This window comes from Lissotriton helveticus, chromosome 2_1, assembly GCF_964261635.1.
Source record: "Lissotriton helveticus chromosome 2_1, aLisHel1.1, whole genome shotgun sequence".
Taxonomy (NCBI): Eukaryota; Metazoa; Chordata; class Amphibia; order Caudata; family Salamandridae; genus Lissotriton; species Lissotriton helveticus.
In genome coordinates this window covers 715,925,462-715,948,110 of record NC_136059.1, presented here as the reverse complement: position 1 = coordinate 715,948,110, position 22,649 = coordinate 715,925,462, and the positions used below count along the sequence as shown (strand labels likewise).

Below are 22,649 nucleotides of genomic sequence, written 5' to 3'. Positions count from 1 at the left end.
GCAATTTGCGATTCGCAATTTGCTAATCGCAAATTGAGGATATTTTCAAGGGTGCAGGGGTGTCACAAGAACACCCTGCTGCGCCCCTGAAAATGACATGTGTGGGCATATGGCGCACATACATGCCCTAAGGGCATGTATGAGCGTCATATGGCACCTTTGGATTTAAAAAAAAAAGCTTTTTTAAAAGAATGCGCAACTTACCACCAACTAGTAGTTGGTGGTAATTTGCGAATCCTTATGGGCATTTTGGAATTGATTTTTCCTTGATACATTGCATTTAAGGAATGGCAAAATTTGCGATTCCTTAAGTGCAATCGCATAATAAGGAATGGCAAATTTTGCGATTCCTTATTTTGCAGCCAAATTGTTTCATACATACCATTTAGCAAATTCGCATTCGCAAAGGCCCAAATTCTACGAATTTTGGCCTTTGCGAATGCGAATTTGCTTGATACATATGGCCCATAATAACTTTACTAAGAAAGTTACAACAAAGAAATGTAATATATCTAAATAATAATTATTAAAAATATGCAATGTCTGTTTTTCTAACCAGATATCGCGTAGAGAACCATTAACATCAAACCATAAACTGGTAAAAGGAAGAACAGCTTAAAACTTCTGTAGCACGAAAGAACAAAACATCCAATCTTCAGGTACAAATGAAACAACCTTTTAATTTACCTTATCTTAAAGTTAAACGAACTTTAAAAGTAAATTTTTATGTTTGCAGTTTAACCAACAATTTTATGTTAACTATTCTAATCCTATTATTGATACATGTCATTGCAGCTACGTCTATAACATAGACCTGGAAAACCAAACAGACTTCAAAAGAGAATACAAAGGAAAGCAACACTACAACAATACTTTTGCAAACGAAACTTAACGACAGAAGAACAAAGAAATGCAAAACTCAGGTACAATGGAAAACATTTTACTTAATAAGAAAAACAAATCTATAATAAGTTTTTTTAATCAGACATTAAAACTTTCAATAGTGTAGCACATTATAATTTGTTGTATGACATTTCTATGCATCTTGTCTCAACGTATGCCTTTAACACACAATGTTTTAATTGGGGGGAACCTCCCCCCCAGCCCCCCTTTCTGTTTTGCAAGCTTTTTTGGGGGGAGAACTCCCCCAAAACCCCTTTTTTATTTTTACCGTTACCATGCATGCGTTACAACGCGTATTCCATTACTATGCATAACCTTTACCACAAAAATACCTTTAGCACGCAAATCTTTACAACGATTTTTGTTGAGAAGGCAGGCATGATAATGGCATATTTTTGATAAAGGTTATCTCCGATCGCTGCCCCTGTAGGATCGGAGAGAAGAGGTAAGACGTTTTTGAGTAGTTGAACAGTTAACACACTACAGCAGGGGCTGACCTATGTCCCCAACGACTATCTTCCAAAAACATTCGGGATTCCCCTCTCTAGCTGTCTATTTTTTTTTACATAATACCCCTTTCCTGCATCGCACGTCATAAAGAGGAAGCGGAAGTGTCTTTCCGTTTCCACTGACCACGCTGATTGCATCCACATCATAACGGAAACAGATGCGTTTTTTTGGGGGGGGGGACCCCCCAACCCCTGTTTTTTTAAAATTTCCTTTAGCACACATGCCTTTTCTATGTATCTTGTAGTACAGGTATGCGTGACAAAGGCTATTAGTGGTAACCACGCATGCGTTATAATGCATGTGTGGTTATAGTAATGGGTGGAAACAGTTGTGTTAAAGTGTCTGAATCCAGTTTTAAATTAGTTGTTTAAACTTTATCTTGCAACCATTCCAAAACAGAAATATTCTTGATTTTTGTAATTCTATTTAGGTACCATAAATCATCTGTATAAAAAACACAAGTAGTTTAAAAAAATGTATCCTTATTTATCATCCTTTTTTATTTACAGGATCATCAACAGATAATTCAAGTCGCCGAGCAAGTTATGTACAATCTAAGAGGGGTAACAGGTTATTAAAATTTGGTGGCTAAATTTACTGTAAGGAACGTTTAACTGAGCCCAGGAGTCATTGGAGGTGCGTAGAATATTTCTCATCGCATTGCAAAGGCAGAACGGTTACTCTGGGAGACATAGTGGAGAGGTCCACAGAGCATAACCACTCTGCCTCTGCAATGGAGATAGAAGTAAGAGAAAATCTACAGCAGATCACATTTTGGCGGCCTCCTCCAATGAACCCTGTGGCTCAGTTTTACGGGAAGTTGTACAAAACATCCCCATGCATGTTGCCAGTAGTATGCCCACAATCCCCAATTTAAGGCACATGATCCAAAGAACAAAACAGGTCATCAATTCACATGCAACAAGACCACAAACCTTCTCCGATATTAACATCCCCCCAGAACTAACTGTGACTTTTACTAAAGAAACTTTTCTTTTACATGATAATGATAATCCTCTAAAACGTCTACTAATCTTCTCTACAGCACGTAATTTGGACACTCTTGAAAATACTGAAACTTGGATGATGGATGGCACTTTTAAGTCTACACCCCATACTTGTAACCACATTTATACTATGCATGCAAAATATACACAACAAAATTGTCCCCTTAGTATTTGGTTTGCTACCTGACAGACAATCTTCCACTTACACTGAGTTTTTATCAGCTATAAAAACCAAAACTCTCAACAAAAGTAAAGAGTAATAATTGATTTTGAGATACAAATGATAAATACTATTTGTAAACTATATCCAGACACCCAAATTCAAGGTTGTTTTCTTCCTCCTGATGTTGTAGATGACTTCTACACTGCAATTGTTCAATCAGATTATTTTACAGCAAATGAAGAGAAATTGGCACCTCTTTTAAATTATTTTGAGGGAACCTGGATTGGCAATCTTAGCAGGTCAGTTAGCAGGAGGAAGCCAAGGTTCCCCATTGAGTGGTGGAACAGCTACTTAACTTGCTTAGAGGGAGGAGCAAAGACAAACAATTCCATCGATGGATGGCATAACTCTTTTAATAAATCCATTGGTAGGAGTCAACCAAACTTTTATCATTTCTTGGAAATTTTTAAAAAAGAACAAAGTTTCCAAGAAATGAGGATGGCTCAGTCACTTTTAGGTACTCTAAATCCTCAAGTGACACGAAGTAGCAGAGAGATGAGTGAAAGACTTCAATCAAAACTCCAACAATTTCCTTTAATGGGCACGTCTGACTACCTTGAAAGTATTGCATATATTCTTCATTTCTAACTATCATTTCTAACATGTGAATTGATCGCCTGTTTTACTCATCTTCCAAAAGATTTAATTGACATTTTTCAAAAGTAACCCAAATTCCAAATAAAAATATATTTTGCTATCCTGCCAACTTGCTAATTTTATTTTGAACTGCACTCACATCAATTGTGGTTCAATACCTTTATATTGAAACACATTTATTAAATGTTCATATTTTTTTTAAATTAACAAAGTTAGGCTAGGTATGGATTAATGAATGTGCCTGAGTTCATCTAAAATTGCTTTCATTAACAATGTATTATTCAGAAAATAATTGTCCCAAAGTGTGTATATTACGGCAACCTGCATGGGGATCAAAGTGTAGTTAATACAAATTAAAAAATGAAACTCACCACAGTATTTGAAATTACCGTACACAACTTTCCTACCAGTAAATGTAACTTCCACATGTTATAATGTATTTTTTTTAAAAGATCAAATCCTAACCGCACCCCGTCTTCATGCCGTTGCATTCTGAGAGGAACCACTAACTACAGAATCGAATGTGAAACAATTAGTGACAACAAAGTGTCTATAAAATTAAAATGGACTATTTTTTCCATTATACTTATCTCCAAACGGATGAATATATCATATTAAGAAAATACAATGTTTTTGAGTTTTAATATATATATTTCTTGTGCATCATTAAAAATTAGATATCTTTTTGTGAAATATTGTAAAAAATATTTACTCAATAAATACATCTTTTCACTGACAAATGACTCAATTTATTTTCTTAATTCAATTTTAAATCTTAGATTCATATTTATATATGATTTATAAAGATATAAAATGTCCATGATATTATTAATAATTGCTTTGATCTATTGCTTTTAACGATAATTGATTGTACCTCATTTTAAACAGACTGGGGTCATTTCCCTCAAGGGGAAAAAATAACAGGGTATTAAAACAGAACCCCACCCAAAACCCCGGTATCAAAAACATCCCTCTCCTTAAAGTTAGGAATGTAATTTCATGATAAGTATACTTCTTGTTTTTCTCAAAAATAAGGAAGAGCCACTTATACAAATTAATACTCAGGGTTTTTTTTTCCACTAGAAAAAAATACCTGGGTATTAAAACACTACCCCACCCAATACCCCTATACCCCAAGCATCCCACTACTAAAAGTTAGCATTGTAATTTCATGTTAAATATACTTCAAAAATAAAGAATAGCCCCATATACAATTTAATACTCAGGGATTTTTTATCTACTAGAAAAAAATACCTGGATATTAAAACACTACCCCACCCAATACCCCTGTACCCCAAGCATCCCACTCCTAAAAGATAGGTATGTAATTTCTTTAAAAATAGTGCTCATGTTTGCAATAATAATGGAATGACACTCAAAGATAAAAACTCAGGCACACTACCCCAGGCAAAACCCATACATCCCAAACATCACGCACCTGAAGGATAGCGTACAATTTTATTATACATACATTTTTAAACTTGCAAAATAAACACAATGACTTCTCTAATTTAAATTAATACTGCAGACTTTTTTTTTTTTTAAAGCCTGGATAATACGCCAATTTCCCGAACAATACTCGTCCATCCAAAACATAATAATAAAAAAAAATGTAATTCATCCAAAAAGAAAAGAAAAACAACCCAAAAAACACAGCCTTAATGATAATAATTTCAGGGTATGCCCAATTATTAAAATTCAAACAGTATATAAATAATCATGAAGTTCATCCAAAAAATTCAACCAAATAAACATAGCCTTAACCACAGTAAGATAAAAGATTAACCTTAAATAAAAAATGACCACATTTTATAATTCAAATAATTACATCCAAAACATCCCACATAAAGAAAATCCATCAACATGAAATAAAACATTATTTCTCATATATAGGTGTGTCTGAAATTCAATTAAAGGCATAGCATTATCAAAAACTAGAAATGTAAAAAAAAAGCATATTAACAGATAACTCATGCTTTAAAAACGCTGCTTAAGGGGGGGACCCAAGGGGAGCTGAGCGCGAGCCGGTCTCCCCCTGGGTTGGTTCGCATGGTTAGAACGGCCACCAGGTGCTTTAGGCTAATTAGGTCAGTGGGAGCGAGGACTCGTTTATTTATAGAGGCCCGGCGGGGGCGGGAATTTCATTGTGCCTGAGGGTGGCGGGAGAAAAGGGCATTTATTTTTTGTAAGGCCTGGGTGGGACTCTCGCGTCGGAAAAGGAAGGCAGCGTGGGGGAGATTCTCATGCAGTGGCTGTCTGCATTTCGCTGCGTATTGCTGCCAAGGAGGAGGGTGCCAGTCCAGCCCTGGTGCCCGCACGGGTCGAAGACATAGAGCAGGAGGAGCCCCTTTATTTAGTGCAAATTTGTATGGCGCGAGCATTGCCCGAGGTTGTCGGAGCGCTTTGCGGGGGAGCCAGTTGCGATGCATAGGGGCTTAGGATTGCGTGAGTTGCATGGAAGATGCAAGCGGAGGGAGTTGCAGATGTACAGGTTGTAAAGTCACACAAGGAAGAGATGCAAGCAGAGAAAGTTGTAAATGTACAGGTTGTGGAGTCACTGGGGGAGGAGATACAAATGAATGGACTCTGGGAATCACATGGGAATGGTAGAGAGTACAGAGGTCTCCTACGTATACTAGTGGTTAGAGTTATCTCTATGTTATGCGTTTTTATGTGGCGCAGACTTTGCCCAAGGGTGTTGGAGTGCTTCGCAGTGGGAGTGGTAATGGTACATGGGGAGGAAATTGCAGGTGAACGGATTGCAAGGGCAAACGTTGTTACATGAGGCAGAAGTGACAATTGTGAGCAATACATAAAAGTGGTAGCAAACGGAACATTACAGGGGGAAAAAGTGACGTGTGCAAGTTACAAAGAGTACAACGCACAAGTAGAGGTATAATACTGCAATATATGGCAGACACTTAAACACAAGAGCAAGTGTTCAGTTTTAGAGGCCGGAGGGCCCAGAGCGCTGGTGTGGTGAATGTTGCTCACTGCCAGCTGCGGGACCCTGCTGCCTCTGCTGTAACACTGCATCCTGGCATGATATTCCCTTTTGTAGTTAGTGCGCAGGGTCAGACTGCTGTATAGAACTCGGCTCCTGCTCTATCATATGTCTACCCCCCAGGCTTTCCCTCAGGAGGCATTTAGTGAGGGTCCAACGGGGGCATGCAGCTGGGTGGGGTTTGTCTGGCTCTAGGAGTTTGGTGGTCCGGTCGGTCTTCTATAGGTGTATTTTATTGCGGCAGCCTGGTTTTTTAGAGGGGGCAGAGGCAGTGCAGTCGGTGATTTGGTCTCGGCGCGGAGCAGGTGCAGGGCCCCGGTTTCCTCGGGGGGTTTACCACACGTCAGGAGATCGGGCAACTGGATGGCTCGGCAAGTGAAAGGGGGGCAACAAGGCATTTGCCTAGCTGGGTCAAGCCTCAGGTTTTCAGGGATTTAGGGGGAGGTCAGTGGGGGTTGGTGGGGAGTGGGGGCCATGCTGTGGAGGTGCAGGGTAACAAATCCGTGGGTATTGAGGGTCCCTCTGGCACTAAGGAATAGCCAGGTCGGAGCGGCTTGACGGGTGAGGTGCCAGTTTCATCCAAGGGGACAAGGGCTGGCAAGTTTTTCTTGTGGTCTGAGCACGCCACAGCTCCATCAGGGGGAATATTGGATGGGGGAGATCTGGAGCAGATTGTTCTTCCCAGGCTACCAAAGCAACTGCTTCGGATAAGATTCATTGGAGATTTTATGATGGAGGGGTTAGTGATGGGGCACTTCCGGGGTACAGCGGGGCATTTGTTGGGGGGTGTGATGACCCATTGGTCTTTGATGGAGACAGTAATGACCTCGAGCTCCATCAAGGGGAATTTTGGATGGGGGGAGATCTGGAGCGGATTGTCCTTACCAGGCTAACAAAGCAACGGCTACGAATAAGATTCAGTGGAAATTTTATGAAGAGGGGTATGTGTTGGGGAAATTCCGGGGGAAAGCGGGGCATTTGTTGGGGGATGTGTCGACCCATTGGTCTTTGATAGAAACAGTGAGGACCTAAAGGAAGGGAACTGAGAGAAGGGGACTGTGGGGACAGTGGGGCGAAATGTTTGGCTTTAGCTGGGGAAAAGTGGGATGTTTTGGGGCGCACCAGTGTTTTTTAGTCTTTTGCACAAGTCAAGTATGGACCGAGCAATTGTACACGGATCGACACAGGTCCATGATCATCAGGACGACCAGATGGACTTTATTCAGTGCTCATCTCAGTTGCCAAGAGGTAAGGGGGACTGGTGGTCTGTCTGGCAGCAAGGGGGTCTACCACAATCAATAGATAAGATCCATTGGAGTTGGGGGGAAATGGTTTTGGGTAAGGCTCTTCCTGGGGCTGGGCAGCTTAGGTTCCCATTTATCTGATAAGACCAAAGTGGAATTTGGAGACGTGACTTTGTAGATGTTTTTAACCTCTTGCATCGTGATATTCTTGCCAAAAGAGACTCTAAGGCAGAGGAGTGGGAGTCGGCCAGGAGATCTAGGGTCCCAAAAACGATTGTAACTGGACTTCGGCTTTTCTTATTTATGCTAGCATTTACGGCGCAAAAACATCAGGTTTGAGGGATAGCAAGGTTCTTCAAGTACATGGATATCATAAGTGTTAGACCTGACATCCTTGGCGTGGTTTTCCCCCATCTTTTTGCCTCTGTCTACTGTATTTTTGATGCTGTGCTGGATTTCGTTTTTGCTGGTTTAGATGCTTTGGACACTCTGCCACTGCTGATCAGTGCCAGAGTGTAAGTGCTCCCTATGTAAATTGTCATATTGATTGTGAATACCTGATTGGCATATTTGTATCACCCTGAAGTCCCTAGTAAAGTGCACTGTGTGTGCCAGGGCTGGTGATGACAGATGCTACTAGTGGTCCTGCAGCGCAGATTGCGCCACCCACATGAGTAGCCCTAAAATGGTGTCTCAGGCCTGCCAGCGCAGTGCCTGTGTGCAGTCAGTGGACTGCCATGTCCGCCTGGCCAGTGTCCCCACTGGCTGGGCCTAACCCTTCCCTGTCTGTGCACATCAGTCACCCCTATGGAAGGCTCAAGGTACCCCCCTGGGCAGGGTGCAGTGTATGGGTAAGGTAGAGCATGTACTAGTGCAGGTCACATGCTCTGGTAGTGAGCAGCAGCCATTTTGTGTGCTCACTGCTGTAAGGTTATCTTGCTCCATAGAATAACATGGGGGAGGCTGGTCCCAATGGATACCAGCCTATCTTCTCATAGGAACAAGATGGGACATAAGTGATTGATATCCCTGAACTCAGAATTTAATAACACATCTTTTAGGAAGGGTTGTTTTTAAATTCTGTGTTGGAGAATAGTACTTTTAGAAAGTGGCTGTTCTCTTGTCTAACCTTTCTGTGTGCCTGGGCCTGTTTGTGGATTGACTGTCTGGCCTGAGTGTGACAGGGGCTGCAGGGCCCCCAGGAGGTTGTCTGAGTCAGCCCATGGATGAAAGGCAGCATCTGCTGCCAGGGAAGTGGGAGGAGATCGCACCTGATAGTGATAGGGCTGTGCCTGCCTGACCACAATGCTGGCTCCACCCCCCTGCTGAGCGACTGTCACCTCTGTCCCTGATACTGAGAGGAAGAAGGAAGCCAGGAAACCCCCAGTGCCTCAGCAACACCCAGAACTGGTTTAGACCGGGCTCAGGGCCCACTTGCACAAAGACTTCAAAGACTTTTAGGGGTATAAGAGAAGGACCCCTGACAACAGAAAATGTAGATTCTACAATCAAGAGGAACCTCTGCTGGAAGAAGGACTGCTGGAGAACTGAAGGAAGATTGCCTTGCTGTGTGCTCTAAGGGCTGACCTGTTCTGCTGTTCCAACTGAAAGCTGAGAAGAGGAAAGGGACTTTGCTGTGTGCTGTGACCCTGCCTGCTTGACCTACCAAGACTTTGCTGTGTGCTGTGTCTGCTTACTGAATCTCCAAGGGCCTGAGAAGAGCTGGCCTCCTGTCTGGGAACCCAGGGTCAAAAGGTTACCCTGTAACTGAACTACGCCAGAAAGATCGTGCTCTAATTATCGCTGAGAGCGTGGCTTGCAAATTGTGGCCGTGGGGGAAGATCGCCGTGCTCATCGGCACGTTTTGGCAGAGGATCGGAGGTTGATTGTGTTTTCCTCCGTGAACTACTCCCTAGCTGGAGTGGTGCCCCCACGAGCATTCTGCTCGCCTCTGGTCCCGTGAAAAGCCCTTGCCGCCTGCGGCCCGGGGGCCAGAAATACTCTCAAAAAGATCGCCGTCCCGACCGGAGCTGCGGGGCCGAAGAACGAAGCCGCCGCGCTCCCATTGGTTGAAGGAGCCGAGCCCCCTCACTAACGACGGGGTAGGCCCGTGCGCCGCAGCGTCATCATTGTTGCCGTGTGCTGTGATTGGCTGGCGGAAGGAGCGGCATCGTGGGTCTGCCCCGGGAGCCGCGCTGCCATTGGCTGACTCCCGGGTACTGAAGGAGGCTCGACCGAAGGGCCGCGACCGGATTGGCCCGCAGCCAAGAAGCCGTGATCAACTCTACCCAGCGAGGAGCCGACAGCCGAACCAGCTGCCCGACCCGTCCTCGCCGAGGGAGTCCGCGTGTGTCCCACACCCCTGGCCCGTCGTCCCCCGAGGTGTGCTGCACCCCTGCCGCTCGTTGGATTGTCGAGAGTAGGCGGGAGAGCAGAGGGGACCAGCCGGGGCGAGGAGCGAGTGTGCTCTGGTAGGCGCGGGGCGCCTGAGGCCATTAAGCGCATGAGACAGTGCCGATCAGAAGAAAGGAGTCTCCAGTGAATCTGGTGAGGCGCGCTTGCAGCGCTTGGGGCCCATTGCTTTGCGGGCTGATTATTGCTGATAAAATCAGTGGCATAGTTTGGTTTGCTCGTTTTTAGAGCCACGAGGAGCTAAATCAATAGTATTATTTTTAATACTGATTTAAGAGACTTGAGACAATTTATATGAGAACTTCCTGAAATTAAGTGCAACCATTAAGCTTAAGTGCTACCTTCTTCTAAAGTGATGAATATCGTGCAACTGTTTTATTTTCCTGCTGAAACTAGATAACGATATATTTTTATAAATATACTCACCTGTGTGGTCTCAGTTTGTGGTGGATGGGGGGTCATTGTTTGTGTTAAGTGCAACTATTATACACATTGCCTTAGGGATAAGCCTGTCTGCTCGTGCCAAGCTACCTAGTGGGTGAGCAGGGGTTATCTACTGTGTGTACTTCTTCACCCTGACTAGAAGCAAGGGTCCCTACTTGGTCTAAGGTACTTACCTCTGCCAATTAGAGACCCCCAGATCTAACAATAAGGAAATCCCTGAGTTATTTGGGTTAGGCTTGGTTGTCATATGATGGGGGGTTTCGAGCCTGCATGAGTGTTTTTACCGACAGGCCATGGGGAGCTGTTGACTCTGAGTTGTGGTGACAATGGGTGGCATCTTCTCAGCTGCCTGCTACTACTCAAGACAGGGGGGAGGTCAGAAGGGGATGAGGGCAGGCATTTCCAGTCGTCACAAAGGCTCATACTCCAATTAGGCTGCCAGCATTCAGACTAGTTTGGGGTTTTCAAGGCTGGGTTTAAGATAGGTTACTAGGGTCCCCGACGGAGAAGGTGGTCTGATATTTTGAGGCCGGCTACAGAGTTTCCACGGATTGTTCAATACCCGTTACGGGTTGAGATAGACGCCGGAAGTGTGGCTGGTGCTTTTGTTCGTTGTCCAATTCGTACTGTGGAGTGGTGTGGCTCACTGGTTAGAGGCGGCAGACCTGTAAGCAAAGAACGGCCCGGGACCAGGGTTCAATTCCCGACGCGGCAGGGTCTTGGACCAGGGTCAACGGACTTGATAATTCTCGCCTCGCCTCAGTGCCTACTCTAACCAGGGAACACACTCGGTAACTCTGGGCATTAAGCTTGCCTCATCTCTACAACGGCCCCCCACAGACGCCGGGGATGCCTGGTTTCACCCTGGAGATACCCAGAAAGGGACCATCTCACAGGGAAAACCAGGACGGGTTCCCCAGCGGTCTACAGCGCCAGGACACTCGGGTAGAGTAACAGTGCGCTTTACAAGTATCCCACATTCACATTTACTCTTATTGTTTCACCTCTGGGGGTGGTGCACAAGAAGAAGGCTGGAGAGTTCCGTTTAATACACCACATGTCTTGGCAAGAGGGCTCATCAGTTCATGACTTCATTTCAATGGCGAATTGTAGCCTGTCTTAACATTAGGTGGATGACGCTCTAAGGTTGGTCAGGTCTGCTGGTAAAGGTGCGCAATTGGTGTAAAGTGTCTTACCGTCTGTTTTATAGGCTTTTACCCATTCACCTTCTGTTTTTGAATGTTTGGGTATGCATTTCCAAGGAGCCTTATATGTTGATAAATATCTTCCCATGAGGCTTTTCTGTATTGTGTGCCTTATTTGAAATTTTCAGCACTTTCTTGTAGTGGCGTTTAACATATGTTAGTGGCCTTAAACTGTTTGGTCACTACTTGGATGATTTTATGTTACATGGTACACACAACACAGGACAATGCCTAAAGGCGTTGCACATTTTCCAGAATATGGCATGGGAGCTCGGTGTGCCATTGGAGGGTCCTAGTACACACTTGACTTTTATGAGATTTGAAAAAGACTCTATCGACATGGTAGCTTGGCTGCCAGCGGACAAGGTGCGGGAGATCTCCACCTTTGTGTTATCTGTGATTGAGGAGCGTAGACTGGAGCTCTGGCAGATGCAGAAATTGTTAGGCTATCTGAACTTTGTGTGTCGGGTATTCGGGGCTGGGAGACCCTTTTTTAGGAGGCTGGGAATGTCCATGTCTGGGGACTTATCTCTCTCACCACAGTGTGCGTATTTTGGCCGCCACCAGGGTGGATCTGTATATCTGGTTTACTTTTCTTGCAAACTTTATTGGCGTCTCTTTGTTTTGCGGATGACGCTATGCTTTGGCCGGTTCAGATTTATTCAGAGGCATCTGGGCATAAGGCTTTGGCATATTCTGGGAGGGTCGGTGGTGTGCCGCGAGATGGCCAGTACATTGTTTCCAACAGGGACAAGTATCGCCTTTTTAGAGTTCTTTCCTCTACTAGTGGCATTGCATGTATGGGGTGAAGAATTCCAGTATAGAACAGTCCTTTTCAACGTAGGCAATTTAGCTTTGGTAGCATTGATCATTAACCAAAAGGCCTAGGACTTGAGAGTTTTGAAGTTACTCAGCTCACACAGTGTGTCTGGTAAATGTGGGAATGAGAATTGTCGGGCTGGTTGGGTAATCAGTGGCAGCCTCTACGTGACGTAGTTACCACCAAGCATGGAACGAGTTCTTCAGTTATGGTGACTCGTGGGGACTCCCAGGGGAGGATGGTCAGTGATGAACACTTTTTATTAAGTTTGGTGCTCCACTTGATAGATAGAGGTTTTTTCTCGCACTACTATTGCTGGCAAATTGGCAGGAATTACTTTTCTGGGGAGTTAAGGTGGGGAGGGATCCGGTGGGAGGTGTTCTAGTTCCACAGGTTCTTAGAGGTTTACGTAGGGAATGCGATGGGAACAAGCAGTTGCGTCAGCCAGTGACATTTTCACTTATTACAGAGGATATTGCTGCAGTTATCTTCCTCCTGTTATGATGACTTTGAGTGTTGCATATTTCGGTTATGTTTCTGTGGTTGTTCTTTGGGGCCTTTAGAGCATCTGAGTTCCTTGGGCTACGTATCAGGGAAGGCATGCGTAATGATGACAGGGTCATTGAACAACATAGGTTGAGAGTTTGGTTACGGGCTTTCGGGACAGATCAATTGGGCAGGGGAAATTGGGTTTTCTTGAACAGGAGTGGGGGGGGGTTGCTGTCCTGTGGGGGTATGGGATTTTTTTCCAAGCTCTAGTCTTTTCAATCAATCAATCAATCAATGCATTTATATAGCGCGCTACTCACCCGGAGGGTCTCAAGGCGCTTGGGGAGGGGGGGGGTCCGCTACTGCTCGAACAGCCAGGTCTTGAGCTGCTTCCTGAAGGCGAGGTGGTCTTGGGTCAGGCGGAGGTGGGTAGGGAGGGAGTTCCAGGTCTTGGCGGCCAGGTAGGAGAAGGACCTTCCTCCTGTGGTGGCTCTTCGGATGCGGGGGACGGCGGCGAGGGAGTGGCTGGTCGATCGAAGCTGGCGTGCGGGAGTGTAGAAGTTGAGGCGGCTGTTGAGGTATCTTGGGCCTTGGTTGTGTAGGGCTTTGTGTGCGTGGGTGAGGAGATGGAAGGTGATTCTCTTGTTGACCGGGAGCCAGTGCAGGTCTCTCAGGTGTCCGGAAATGTGGCAGATTCGGGGGATGTCGAGGATGAGTCTTGCTGAGGTGTTCTGGATCCGCTGGAGTCTCTTCTGGAGTTTGGCGGTGGTTCCGGCGTAGAGGGAGTTGCCGTAGTCCAGTCGGCTGGTGACGAGAGCATGAGTGACCGTCTTCCTGGTCTCGGTGGGGATCCACCGGAAGATCTTACGTAGCATGCGTAGGATGTTGAAGCACGACGAGGAGACGGCGTTGACTTGTCTGGTCATGGAGAGGGAGGATTCCAGGATGAAGCCCAGGTTGCGTGCGTGGTCTGTAGGTTTGGGTGCGCTGCCCAGGGCGGTGGGCCACCAGGAGTCGTCCCAGGCGGAGGGTGAAGAGCCCAGGATGAGGACTTCCGTTTTGTCTGAGTTCAGTTTCAGGCGGCTGTTCATCATCCACTCGGCTACGTCTGTCATCCCTTCGTGTAGGTTGGCTCTGGCGGTGGCAGGGTCGTTGGTGAGGGAGAGGATCAGCTGGGTGTCGTCGGCGTAAGAGATGATGTTGAGGTTATGTTGGCGTGTGATGGCCGCGAGGGGGCTCATGTAGACGTTGAAGAGGGTGGGGCTGAGTGATGATCCTTGTGGTACGCCGCAGATGACTTCGGTGGCCTCGGATCTGAACGGGTGAGGCGGACTCTCTGTGTCCTTCCGGCAGGAAGGAGATGATCCATTCTAGTGCCTTCTCTTGGATTCCAACGTTGCTGAGGCGCTGCACTAGGGTGCGGTGGCAGACAGTGTTGAATGTCGCAGAGAGGTCCAGGAGGATGAGGGCCGCAGTTTCCCCGTTGTCGAGCAGGGCTCGGATGTCATCGGTGGCTGCGATGAGGGCGGTCTCGGTGCTGTGGTTGGCCCGGAAGCCAGACTGCGAGAGGTCGAGGGATCCGTTCGTCTCGAGGAAGGCGGACAGCTGCTGGTTGACGGTCTTCTCGATGACTTTGGCCGGAAACGGGAGGAGCGAGATGGGGCGGTAGTTTTTGAGTTAGGTGGGGTCTGCTGATGGTTTCTTCAGTAGAGCGCTAAGTTCGGCGTGCTTCCAGCTCTCCGGGAAGGAAGCGGTGTCGAAGGAGGTGTTGATGATGTCCCGCAGGTGGGGTGCGATGACAGAGTCGGCCTTGTTGAAGACGTGGTGAGGGCAGGGGTCGGTTGGGGATCCGGAGTGGATGGAGTTCATCGTGCGTCGGGTTTCTTCGGTGTTGATCGGGGTCCAGACGCGGAGGGTGGTGGTGGGGGGCGTTGGTGCGGTCGTGGGGTGCGTCGGTTGTGTGCTGAAGCTGTTGTGTATGTCTGCGATCTTGTCGTGGAAGTAGGAGGCGAGGGAGTTGCAGAGGTCTTGTGATGGGGTGATGTCGTTGTTTCCGGCGTTGGGGTTGGAGAGCTCTTTGACGATGTTGAAGAGTTCCTTGCTGTTGTGTGCGTTGTTGTCCAGTCGTTCCTTGAATGCGGTTTTCTTGGTGGTGTGGATCAGTTGGTGGTGTTTTCGAGTTGCGTGCTTGAGGGTGGTCATGTTGTCTGGTGTTGGGTCTCTGCGCCATGCTCGCTCGAGGGCTCGGCAGTTCTTCTTGGAGCTCTTGAGTTTGTCGGTGAACCAAGGCGCTTTCTTACTGCCGGGTCTGCTGGGCGGGGTCCTCAGTGGGGCGAGGTCGTCTGCGCAGTTGCTGATCCACTTCGTGAGGTTGTTGGCGGCCTGGCTGGGGTTCGCAGAGCTGGCGGGGGGGTCTTGGCTCAGGGATGTGGTGAGCTGGTCGGCTGTGATCTTGTTCCAGCTTCTGCGTGCGACCTGTTGCTGGTGGTGGTGGGTCGTGTTCTTTCTGAAGCTGAAGTGGACGCAGCTATGGTCCGTCCAGTGGAGTCCGGTGGCGTGGCTGAAGGCGATGTGCTTGCTGGATGAGAAGATGGGGTCGAGTGTGTGTCCGGCGTAGTGAGTGGGGGAGGTCACCAGCTGCTTGAGACCGAGGTTGGCGAGGTTGTCCAGCAGGGTCTTTTCACTTCAGGACCATATTTTGTCACGCACAGGGACATCCGACCTCTATTGCCCGGCGGTTAGCAGTAAGGAGGAAGGTGCCTATTGCTTTTGGTGAGAATCCTTTGCGTTTTGGCACACACTCCCGTATTGGGGCAGCAATAGAGGCTGCTTGGTTGGGTTGGTCCTGGTTAGACATACAGAGGATTGGGAGAGGGAAGTACAAGTGCCGTGGTACATATGTTAAGAAGTAATTGTCAGTGCACCATTTGTTATATTGTTAATGTTTGTTTTCCATCTAGGTCTTCTTCAGGAGTTGGTAAGTTTGGAAAAGGCATCCTGTATAGTAGGACACTCCTTCGTGAAATGGGCTGCCGTGTACGCTGAGGAGCAGATTTGCGGGAGATCGCTTGGTCTGACCAGTTTTAGGAGTGAGGTGGTATGGCAAGGAAAAGGGGGAATGCGTTGGAGGGGGGGGTTGTCTTCCACGTTGTCAGTGATTTGTTCCGGGGGGGGGGGGGACGCCAGATTTTTTTGTTCTTCACCTTGGGGAAAATGACCTGGTGGTCTTATATGGTTTGTCTCTAACAAAATTAATGGCACTGGATTGGATAGTTATCGAAAGGAATTGGGAGGGCAACACAGTGATTTGGACAAGTATTCATAACACAACGGCATTGGAGAGGAGCAAGATGCCATGCAGCATTGGACAAGGCGTGATGCAAACTTAGTAGAACCATGAGAGTCTTTTGTGGGGACATGGTAATAACTGTTCTATCTCGAAATAACATAAAAAATACTGAGGGGCATCTTTTTCGTGAGGATGGGGTGCGCTAGTCTCAGAGGCGCCAAACAGTTAACGGGATTTACTTGCTCAAATATGGAAGGAAGATATATGGTGTTCCAGCGAATAGTCATACAACAATGTTTTCTTTTTGGGGGTGGGGCAGGAAAACTCTTACCGGTTTTCCTGGATGGCGGAATTTTCTGGGGGGGTGGGCAGTCTTGAGAAGGATTTGTCCATCCTCCAAGGGGGGAGGTGGGGTATACAGTCCAAGGGGAAAGGATAAGGAAATGAGGGGCATCTCTCAACAGGAGTCGGTTCTTCAGGGTTTGCTTGGGTCAACACATTTTTGGGGGTTATGTTTTGAAAATATGTCAGGATGAGTTGGGGGATTGATTTATTATTTATCTGTAAGATGTTTTGCGAAATATATTATGCACCTTTCTTAATAAAGTGACCGTTTTTGCTAATAAAGAAGTTGTGGATCGTGAATTATTGTGCGAATAGTCAAAACTGCAGAACAAAGCAAAAGATCGATGTATAAAGCAATCAAAAACAACAGATTACGATACATTTAAAAATGCATTTAATTTAAAGTGCGCTTAAATAATACTTTTTTAAGAATAAAGATTAGTTTCCTGTCACCCGTACGCCTTTCACCAGCAGCCCTTACTTCCACCAACCACGGAAACAAGCGTCAAAACACGTCTAGCAAAATTAAAAAAGGACTTCAATAATGACGTACACGCAGGACGTAGAGACGAAGACCGGAATGAATGAAACTTGCGTGGTAAAGACGATCGTGGAAGGCACGCGCGTGGAAAAGACGTTTACGTGGTAAGTGTACCGTAGTAAACGTTACGCGTAGTAATGCCTTCGTTGTTAATGATGTTTCCCGAGCACCTCTGCTGCATGCTGCCTCCAAGAAAGTGAAACTCTAACAACACTATTCACTTTTAAGTTGTTTGATTTCACCTTTTATGTTTCCAATGAGAAGTGGATAATGGAACTGAAACCCATTTTGCGCTGCTATTTGGAAAGGCATGGGAGAAAGGTACGTCTTAGAGAACGTTCACTTTGTAGTGAAGCCATGTGATTAGCAGCACATTATGATACAGACCGGGAGATGCAGGATGGCAGGGCTTGCCGGCATAAACGATGTCCTTTTTTTAAGTCACCGCTTATGGCACAGAACAAGGAAAAAGATGAACTAAAATAACCATTAATCACTGCTTAACGTGATCATATTATATAAATTTATTTCTAAGCGATAATTGAATAGAATATAGCGCACAACATATCTTTCAGGCTGAACTGTTTTTATCTAAGTGCCGGTACCAAAGACAGGGCTGTGTACTACCTTTATTAGAACACTTAAAATGTAAAAAAACAGTGCAGTGTGAGCATTGACATCATCCACTTTTTTTACGATTCAGCAATCCAGGGCATTTTGTATTCTTTAATCTATGTGAAAGTGAGATGCTGGGCACTAATGAAGGAGAGGGTGTGTGTTGAGAATAGTAAATGCTGGTGCGGGGAGAAGCCAGGGAAGAGGGCAAAGGAGTGTAAGAAAGGATCTTAGAGGGGCGTGGCTTGGACGGCAATGGGGACGGTTGTCTGAGTCCACTCGCTCCGCAACCCTGAGGCGAACTAAGGCTAAAACGACCAGCCAAACAAGTTTGTTCTGATCACAAGAACAAGTTTCATGCATGGGAAGTGTAAGCCCACAAGCTGATCAAGGAAGCGCAAGAAAAGGATCGGCGCTAACGGAGCGTTTTTGACCCTGAAGACCCTGAAGACCCCGCAACACGAACAGGCAAAATGGCGGCCAGAGAGTAAGACAGAGAACACCACACCGGGCGCCGAGCAGCGACAAGAAGAGAGAGGAGCAGGAGTCCACCGCAGAGCGCACCCCTCAGCGAGCCCCCACAAAGACAAAACCTGCAAACACAAGCGTAAGTGTCAAGCGCGAGTGTGAGAGAAGCGGAGAGGGAGAGCGCGACCTGCAGCAGGGGAGCAGTGGGGGACGGCGCACGACCAGAGAGCGGAGTACAGACCAGGTGGCTCTGGGGGCGACTCGTGGAGGAGGGAAAAAGCGGAACGAGCAGCTGGCGGGGATCCACCGGCGCTTCAAGCAAAGTCTGGCGAAAGCAAAACCAGCACCGCCTGGAAGCTGCCATTACCGGAAATAAGGCCGAGTAAACAACGAGAGCCGGAAGTGGTGAACGCCCAAGGGAGCGCAGAAGAGAAGCTCCCTCCACCACCGCCTCTGTGCCTGTATGCCTGGATAAATAGCAAGCCCAAGCTAGGCGGAAGGGGGAGGCAAGAAGGTGCGGAGGAAAGCGGAAAGCGAAACCAACCCGTGCAAGGGGGCGCCACATCAAGGAAACGAGGAAGACCCCGCAACACGAACAGGCAAAATGGCGGCCAGAGAGTAAGACAGAGAAAACCACCGCGAACGTCGAGCAGCGACAAGAAGAGAGAGGAGCAGGAGACCACCGCAGAGTGCAAACCTGCAAACACAAGCGTGAGTGTCAAGCGCGAGTGACGAGAGAAGCAGAGAGGGAGAGCGCGACCTGCAGCAGGAGAGCAGTGGGGGCAGGCGCACGACCGGACATCAAGGAAATGAGGGAACAACAAACAAATAACACGAGGGGAGGTAGAGCTATCGCTGAATGAACACGCCAAACAGGCACAAAGACCGCGCCACCCTCGCGCCCAGTCACTCGGCGCCAAGCAACACGACATCCGACCCCGAAGGTGAGCCAAAGCCAGGGTCAAGGGACAGAGCGAGGTAGGAGCGCTGCACAGGCACACCAAGCGAGCCAGGCTAGACTTTCATAGCCAGTCAGGAAAGCGACGAAAGGGGGAGATCGGGCAAGAGAAAGCACGAAGGGAAAGGGCCAAAGGCCAAGTCAAGCGAACGTTTGAACAGGCGCCTACAGGAGTATACTGCCCGACATACCAGCTACAGATTCTAGCAACAGACCCCGAGAGCAAGCGGTCAAGCAGCCAAGAGCCGCGGTAGCCTGCAGAGCCACGTGTAGGCAGACCAGACTCAGCAAGGGCAGCCGAAACCGGCCACGGACGAGACAAAGCACACGCTGGCAGGACCTAAGGCTAAGACACGAACAAGGCAGATAAGAGAACCGAGTAGGTACAGAACTTGCCACCAACCCCCAACGAACACCCCTACCTACGCTCAGAAAGAAGGACGCCTGGGCAGTGTCCTGTCAAGGAGAGGGATCGGAGCAATGGCTAATAATGATGGGAAAACAGCAGGGGACCCCTAAAAAGCAAAGAAAGAAACGCCGGACTCTCCTTTGAAGATAAAAGGCGAAACAGCAACGCTGGAGACAATCCTCAGGAAGATTAATGAAGGCAACGCAGTGGCCAAGGAAACCAAACTAAAGATAGACAATATGCAGCTTGAACTGGCAGCAATCAGGGCAGACCTGCACAGCACCAACATGAGAATGGAAGCAGCGGAAGGCCGCATCAGCTCTGTGGAGGACACCAATGCAGAGAATTCTAAAGTAATAATGGAATGTCAAAAAGCAACAAAAGCCATACAAAAACAACTTGCGGAGCAGGATGACAGGGCAAGAAGAGGAAATGTAAGAATCCTAGGAGTGCCAGAAGGAATGGAAGATAAGGCAGGCTCGTGCGCAAATATGCTTGAAGACATGTTCCCCAAACTAACAGGCATCAGCTTCGACAGGGGTTTTGAGGTGCAGAAGGCGTACAGAGTGCCGGCAGGAAAGCCAACAACAGGGAAGGGCCCCAGACCAATAATATGCAGCCCACTGCGAACATCCCACACCGAGGCCATTTTTACATTCGCCAGAAAGAATCAAAACCTGTCATGGGAAGGCAGTAAGATAATTCTGACCCAAGACTATTCAAAACAAACGGTCGAGACATGGAAAGGCTTCCTAGCTCTCAGAGAGACACTGCGCAAAAAAGACATCAGTTTCAGTTTTGGTGGCCCGGCCCGCTTCAGGATCACAGACAGAATGAAAACAATGACATTTGAGAACCCAGAAGACCTGAGGCGCTACATCCGAAAGCCACCGACGGAGGAGATGGAAACAAAACCCCCAGGAGCAGCCAAAAGGAGTGCCTCACCAGATAATGCAGCCCTGTCGGAGTAAGACCACCAGAGACAAAAGGACAAAACTACCTCAAGACATGTTTACACGCTCGCAAGAATCTACCTCAACAGCGCAGAACCAAATGAGAACTTTACCATGCCATGGACAACGCACAAACTCTACCTCAGGGAGGATGCGGAGCAAAAGGAACTTTGTCGTCGCACTCCCACTCAGCAAGTAAGGGGAGGAGGGGGGGGGGTTGGGGGTACACGGGGTGCAGGGGGGGCTGGGAGCACACACATGGGGTCACTTTTCTTTTCTATTTCTACTACCCTACTTTTCTCTCTTCTACACCTTCAACGAGGAGCAACAAGCACAGACACAAACAAAACAACACAAAAGCTAGCCAGGGACCAAGGAAAGGGAGCCACCGAGCCTCGCAGTGTCCAAGGCCACACACATCGCCAAACACAAAACATCATAGATGACACACAATGCGCAAGCTAACCTCTCTACTGATCTCAAGATAGTATCCTTAAACGTCAAAGGCCTCAATAGCCCAGTGAAGAGAAGGAAAGTGCTAGAGCACCTGAGGAAACTCAAAGGCGATATCTATGTACAGCAAGAAACTAGACTAGAATTGGAGGACATTCCACGCCTCAAGACTAGCTGGATAGGCGACTTATGGGGGTCAGCTGCACAGAACAAAAAGAACGGGGTGGTCACCTTCACAAGCAAGAAATCAAAACTAACACTAGTGAACTCGCAGGCAGACACAGAAGGGAGAATCTTAGTAACAAGCCTAGGCAGAGCAGGAGATGTGCGATGTGCTAATAATCACAGAGGACCCAGAGAGATCAATAAAAGCACTGATGGAGACGATAGAGAAGTACGCCCAGGTCTCGGGATATAAACTAAACAGGGACAAATCGGAGTGCAAACCTCTGAACGTCCACACCACTAGGACGGTACTAGGCCAGTCCGGCTTAACCTGGCAACAGAAGCCCATTAAATACCTGGGACTCCTCTTCGAAAGGGACCTCAGAGCAACACTAGAACATAATGAACAAGCCGTACTACACAAAATAAAGGAGAGAGTTGAGAGCTGGTCTCCCAAATTTACCACGTGGTGGGGTAGAGTAGAGACGATTAAAATAATGCTCCACCAATGGTGAACTACATGCTGAATATGCTACCATTGATAAATACAGAGGACTTCCACAAGAGACTAGACAAAATGCTGAACAGCTTTCTGTGGAGGGGGAAGAAGCCCCGAATAAGCCTAAACAAACTCAGACTGACAAAAGACCAGGGAGGCCTAAATGTAACGAACTTCAGAAGATTCCAGACAGCATGCATAGCAAGACAGGGATTATACTGGCTCACACCTAGCACGGAATACACCCCGCCGTGGTTAACACTAGAGAGAGAACTACTGAAAGGAATGAACCCCATCGCATTACTTACAGCCACCCGCCACCCAGCAATAAAAGGAAACGCCATTCTAAGCAGCACGAGGAAAGCGCTCCTGGTCATAGATAAGATAATGAGCACAAGCATTAAAAAAACACGGTTTGAATCCATATGGCACAACCCCACAATAAAATACAGAGACAAGACATTGAACATGCACACATGGTATAAACATGGCATCACGACGACTAGCGACCTACTCAAACAAGGCACAAATGCAACTTTCGACATACTCAAAGCCGAACACAATCTAGAAAACATAGAGCTATACAACTTCCTGAAGATTAAGGTAGCCATAAGGAAGGCAAACCTGAATGGACTAACACCCTCTCTTATACAATACGCCATCAACCTCAACAAACTAGGACACCAAGTTGCACACCTCTACAAAGCCCTAGGACCAAAATCCACAAAACTGAACGACAAGGTGAACACCTACTGGGGCACACTAGCGGGCAGAACACTGAGTGAAAAGGAAAGGGCGGAGCTATGGAGGTCCACATCCAGGAGGAAGGTTACCTCAACTTTAAACCAGACAACATTTTGGCTCATGCACAAAGCATACTGGACCCCTACCCGCTTGTCAGCCATGGGAATCCGCGACAGTGACAGGTGCTGGAATTGCAACAAAGATAGGGGGACCTGGAACACCTACTCTTCCAGTGCTCCAAAGTCAGAACGTTCTGGGACACAATAGAAACACTGATAAACGAGATCACGGGAGCCACCCTACAACTAGACTTCCACAGCCTGGCACTAGGGTTCACATCCCCCTCAATAGC

At 47.2% G+C, this 22,649-nt stretch overlaps 1 long non-coding RNA gene across 1 annotated transcript in view; it reads left to right on the top strand.

The window, feature by feature from the left end:
• The window catches only part of LOC144819479 (uncharacterized), a 50,555-nt gene extending 48,037 nt beyond the window's left edge, over nt 1–2,518 (top strand). Inside the window, exons 4-6 of the long non-coding RNA XR_013607393.1 lie at nt 560–659; nt 796–923; nt 1,923–2,518. This is a non-coding gene — a long non-coding RNA (uncharacterized LOC144819479). The remainder of the gene's footprint in view (nt 1–559; nt 660–795; nt 924–1,922) is intronic.
• Nucleotides 2,519–22,649: the final 20,131 nt, after the last annotated feature.